General features: G+C 48.7%; 1 pseudogene; it reads left to right on the top strand.

The window, feature by feature from the left end:
* The first annotated feature begins 969 nt into the window (after positions 1-969).
* On the top strand, positions 970-2569 carry LOC147959557 (uncharacterized; annotated as a pseudogene).
* The last annotated feature ends 3288 nt before the right edge of the window (positions 2570-5857 follow it).

Genomic DNA, 5857 nt, shown 5'->3' with positions numbered 1-5857 from the left:
ATCAAGACACGCACATGTATCTTGATTTGGCCTCAAAAGTCATGCCTCTATGTTATGCTACTGACCGAGCACGTGTGACACTGAGTTTTCCTCTATTTCAATCCATCGCCATCAAATTCACACGCAATTGTCCATTGATTGCCCCTACAGTTGCTTGCTAATGTGATCCATGGTATTGTTATTTTTTTCTCCGTACATATTTATATTGGGTCCTTCTCCCTACCAAACTAATACAATTATTTGATGGTTTACATGTATAGTTTTGTTATATTTTCCTTTGATTTTCCATGCTATTAGCCTATTACAAGAATATGATATATATTCTTATGGGCTGTGTACTGCTGTGTAGATTTCCTTTCGCCTTGTACAAACTGAATCGATGATTCAAGATATAATTCTACGTAAAGGATCAAGAAACAATGATTTGTCATTCGTTGGTATGTTCGCATTTGCTACTATCAAATATGTCTTACCATTTATTTGTTCTTTCCTTTTGTCTGATAATGCAGGGGAAAATATGAATCAAGAATAAAATATTGCTATTCTAAGATGATTTTTGCTGACAGATTAAGAAAGACGCACACTTCTTGCTGACGTTTGTTTGCATCCAGCACCTTTCTTGGTAAGATAAACCATGCTTCTATATGTACTTAAGAGACATGGTGATTAAGAGGGCCGACGAGAATCATATTCCTTCCAGATCTTAATGTGTGTTCTCATACAAAAAACAAATTGTGCTTTTCCCATACATGTTGACTATTGTATTTCTATAACATTTGAACCCTTCTTTTTGTTACTAAGAAGGTGTTAAAATTAATCGTAGTTTGTGATTTGTGTGGAGACATGTTTGATCTATGAAAAGATGTCCATTTATTGATACCATATTTTTTTTCTGGCTAATGAATGTTTTATCCATGTATTTAATACATTGTGTGACTGAGATCGTCAAAACGGGACCCGTGATGGCGACCCGTGGCCGTGGCCGGCGCCTAACAATGGCGTTCAGGCCGCAGCCGCCGTCGCCGGCGGAGACCTCCGCGACAGGGGCCTCGAGTGGATCTCGCTACTCATGTCTGGGCTCAGAGAGCGGTCCTCCGGCCGTTGGTGTTCAGATGGCCCTCCACGTTCTGGATCAGGAGGAGGAGAATTCGGGGTGGACTCCGGTGGGTAGGACAAGGAGAAAGAGGACCGAGGCGGAGATTGTTCCGCAGTTCTGGGTAGATGCCGGATTCCCAACTCCGGCGTCTCGCTTCTGGGAAAGACGAACATCTTTGTCTTTTTTTTGCCGGCGACACCGACGGCTAACGCAGGCATGGAGCCTTCATCTTGCAGGGATCAAGAGATTTCTGTGGTGGAGGATTCGCCGGACCGGGAGCAGTCTCCATCACCGGTTGGCTCGACGGCGATCGGATTACCTGTTCGGAAGGCGCCTTCGTCGCCGACTGGTATTCGGTCCTCGCATGGGCAGTTGGAGGGGACCTCTTCCACCACGCCGGATCACTCCGCCGCGTGTGCTAGGGCAGTTCATTGCCTCGGCCAAGATGGTGTCTGTGCCTGTCCGGTTTGGATCGCCGGCGCCGGAGATCTCAGCGGACGAGGAGGCGAGATCAAGGGCAGTTACGGATGCGCTTTCTCAGGAAGTTCAATGTGCGTCATCTACGCCGAGCGGGCCAGACTTGCATGCGGTGCATGCCTCGGGCCAGGAGTACTCGTGGACCTGGCTGTGTCATCGCATGCGGGCTCTGTGGCCGAGCAAACCTAAGCCGGTGGCCTCGAACGTCATCGCAGATTCATCTTCGTCTGTGCTGTCGCCTGCAGCCGTCACACCATCGACTTCAGCCGCAACAGCCAGCTTGCCGCCCGGTGCCATCCCACCGCCGGTACCATCTCTCACCGGCTCGAACCGGGCCAGGTCGGGCCGCTCCTACGCGGTGGTCGCCGCGTCCCTGCCGCAGGCGATGGCTGGCGCGCCCCCGCCGCCGCAGACCCCCTTGTCCGCGGGTGGGCAGACACCGGCAACGCTCGTTCGCGGGTCTTTCGTGGGATTGGATCCCGTGTCTTCATGTCAACCTGCTGCTGGGATCGGCAACGCAGGCTCCAGGTTCCTCCTCAACTTCAGCGAGGGCCGGCTCCCGCGTATGCATACGGTGGGGTGCAGGAGCAGATGCAAGGTCAAGGGATGCATTACGCAGTGCAGTCTGGACTTACTCCCACGTACATGGTTCCGGTTGCAGGGGCGGCTTGTTCCATTCAGTTCCAACCTGCTAGTGGTGCTCCAATTCAGCAACAGCAAGCAGGTTTCACAAAGGGATACCAGGGCGCTGCTCAGAAGCGCAAGAAGAAAAAGAAATGGCAATCTCAGCAGCAGCTCCTTGGTGGTAAGTTGCAACAGGGCTTTCAATACTCACAGCAATACGTGACTACTCATCAACAGGTTTCGAACCAGTATGTACCGCAACATCACATGCAGTCACAGCAGTCTGGACCGCAAACGCAGATGCACCAGCAGTCACAGTTGCCTTTGCAACAGCTGCATGGACAGGGACAAGAAACTAGCATCACTGCACCCTCTACGATGACTCCTATGCCTAATGTCCACGGGGATCCTCCTACGACCAAAGGAAAAACCAAAAAAAGGGTTCGTTCTTGGAAATGTGCAGTTGAAATGCATGCGGCTAAGGATTGTCCGGTTCAGCATTATTGTTACATTTGCGATAAAATTGCACATCCAACTCTGCAGTGTCCCGTTCTTAAGCTCACTAAGCCTCATGCTTTTGTTTCGGGAGTGGGAGCTGAAGAGACGTATTTTGCTCAGTTACCTGACTGTGTTGTGAAAGAGCACTTGGCACCGACTCAGACTCCTATCGCTTGTGTTCGTGTTAGCGGTGTGATGGTGCCTGCTAGCATTATTGAGAGCCAGATTGCGAGGAGATGTCCGGTTCAGACTCAGTGGAAATGGGAGGCCATACAGCATGGGGAGGATGCTTACCTTGTTAGCTTCCCCTCTTTTGAGGATTTGGACAGAGTTGACGGTATTCAAATGAATGTGCCTTCAGTTAATGCTCAGATCACCATTTCTGCATGGAAATCTCAGGACATCCCACATAAGTTGAAACTCAAGCAGGTTTGGCTTCATGTCGACGGTGTCCCTCACACAGTTCGTCACTTTTGGGGTCTCTGGGCAGTTGGCACTTTAATGGGCAAAACCTTGGACGTTGATCTCATCAGTTTGAGACGTCGTGGGATAGTCCGTATCCTAGTAGCCATGACTACCACTCATATTTTGTCGAAGGAGAAAGATGATGTGGGACATTTCTTTTCCACGGATGTGATCGTTAAACTTAAGGGATATGCTTTCACGTTTAGGAGGGAACCGACAGACTTCATATCAGACCCGGAATTTGTCCCGTTTATTTGGAGGCGAAAAGATGATGATGCGGATGATGATAGCACTGGAAAGGAGCAGGATGATGACATGGATACCCCTGAGCATGCTGCTCTCTCCTCCAACCTGCAGTCATCTAGTTCGGCTAATGCTAAAGATGTTCACATGACTCAAGTGCAACAGCGTGGGCTAGCGAGCGTTGTTTCTCCCACCTCCCACGTTGCTAATGGTGAGCTTGCAAGCAGGCTCACATGCTCGGGTGCACACACCAACGTTGGTGTTCTGCATGGTAATGCATGCATGGACGATTTAACGTTGGGTCAGCTTGCTCCTTCGGGTGACTTGGCAGACTCCGCGACCGCGGATATTTTGGACAACTCGGCGACTGCTACCACTGAAGTAATGGTTTCCTCGGCGACCACGGATCCCTCGTCGACGATTACCATGGACATTTCAGACCCCTCGGCGCCCGCGATCACGGACATGGCGGATCCCTTGGCATCCACGGCGGCACACTCGGCGTCCGCAGCTCCTTCTTCACCAACAGCGGCGTCTTCACGCATGACTCCATCTGAGAGTGTCGGGGAGGGGATTGCTACTCCACCCTCATCCCCTCCTCCGGCAACGAATCTTGTGCGACTTCCTTCATCGGGTGTGACACCTACCCGCCGAAGTAATCGGCATAAGGTTGCCGACGACGGGAGGATGGATACTGATGAGGACTCCTTGGCCAAGGCTATGAATCTAGACAGCCAAGGTACTATGTCGTCACCCAAATCCTTTTTATCTTTTTCTGCTACAACCATTGTTTCTAAGTTGAATAATGTTGGTGTTAGCTTAGGAAGTAATGAGAAGGATATTTCTATTTCGGCAAACGCTTTGAGACATGTGGAATATGACCATTTAAAGGTTACTCCATGAGTTTCTAGCAAGTCTTTTGTCTCACATCTAGATGAGGAGGAGCTGCATGCCACATCATATGGTCAGCTACTCTCTCATTTAGTTGGACAGGTTTTGGCTGTGGGCCTAAATGAACCCGGACTTAGTTTATTGATTGAGCTTACAGCTTCCGGACATAAATCAAAGGCCTCCCATTCCAAAAAAGGCCGCAAAACCTCAAAGAGGGCTAAGTTTTCTAAATCTCCTATTGTTTCCTCATGAATGGCATGTTCTTTAATAGCAGAGGTCTTGGTGACTTGGCTAAACATCTATTCATTGCGGAATGTAATAGGGAATACAATTTACACTTTTTGGCTATCTCTGAAACGGGGAGACGTGATTTCTCAGTAAGTCTGCTTAACCGTCTTTCTGGCGGGATAGACTTCACTTGGATTTCACGACCGCCTAGAGGCCGTTCTGGGGGCATTTTACTTGGCGTAAACACAGGGACTATGGATGTTTTGGCTAGTTCGGATGGTGAGTTTCATATTAAACTCCATATTCGCAACAAGGCCGACAACTTCACATGGACTCTCGTCGCCGTGTATGGTGCAGCCCAGGATGAGTTCAAGGCCGAGTTCCTCTGTGAATTGGTTAATCTGGCGAAAGATAATCCATATCCCATTCTTATTGGTGGTGATTTCAATTTGCTTTGATTTCCAAATGAGAAAAGCCGTGGCAGGTTTGATGATCATTGGCCTTTCCTTTTCAACGCTGTCATCGACAGTCTAGATCTGCGAGAGGTTTCCATGATTGGAAGACAGTTCACTTGGGAGAACAGTCTTCCGGAACCGACATATGAGAAACTAGATCGCGTTTTAATGGATACTGAGTGGGAATCTGAATTTCCTATGGTGTCTGTTCGTGCTCTACCTCGTATCGAGGCTATATCAGACCACGCACCCATTCTCCTAACTACGGGTTTGCCAAGACCACAATATAGACGCAAGTTCAAGTTTGAACTTGGGTGGTTGCTTCAGGATGGCTTCCATGACATGGTCAAGAAGGTGTGGGAGAAACCGGTGGCCGGGCCTACCCCAATTCACAAATGGAATAACAAAATGCGTGCATTACGTAAATTCCTTGGTGGTTGGGCTAGGCATACGGTGGGTATCCTCAGAAAGGAGAAGCTTCGCCTTTCATCTCTCATTGATGGATTAGAAGCTTTGGCAGAGGTTAGACCCCTATCTGAGCATGAAATCGAGATCAAGAGTCATTCAAATGCACAGATAGCTAGCATGCTGCGTGAAGAAGAACTGGATTGGTATCAACATTCTAACTCTCAGTTTATCCTGAAAGGTGACACAAATACTAGATATTTCCATGGAGTCGCCAATGGCAGACACCGGAAGAAAATTATTCATTCCCTACAACAGGATGAGGGCACAATTGAGGGGCATGAGCAACTTAAATCTTATATCACTAATTATTATAAAAATTTGTTCGGAGCCCCGGAGGAAGGAAACTTCTCGATGGATGAGTCCCGAACAAATGACATCCGCCAGGTTTCTAATGAGGAAAACAACCTTCTAA

The sequence above is a fragment of the Triticum urartu genome, chromosome 7A, assembly GCF_056163025.1.
Source record: "Triticum urartu cultivar PI428250 chromosome 7A, HENAU_Tu73, whole genome shotgun sequence".
In the NCBI taxonomy this organism is placed as follows: Eukaryota; Viridiplantae; Streptophyta; class Magnoliopsida; order Poales; family Poaceae; genus Triticum; species Triticum urartu.
Note: the sequence above shows the minus strand (reverse complement) of the source record. Positions and strands in the feature narration are given on the sequence as shown.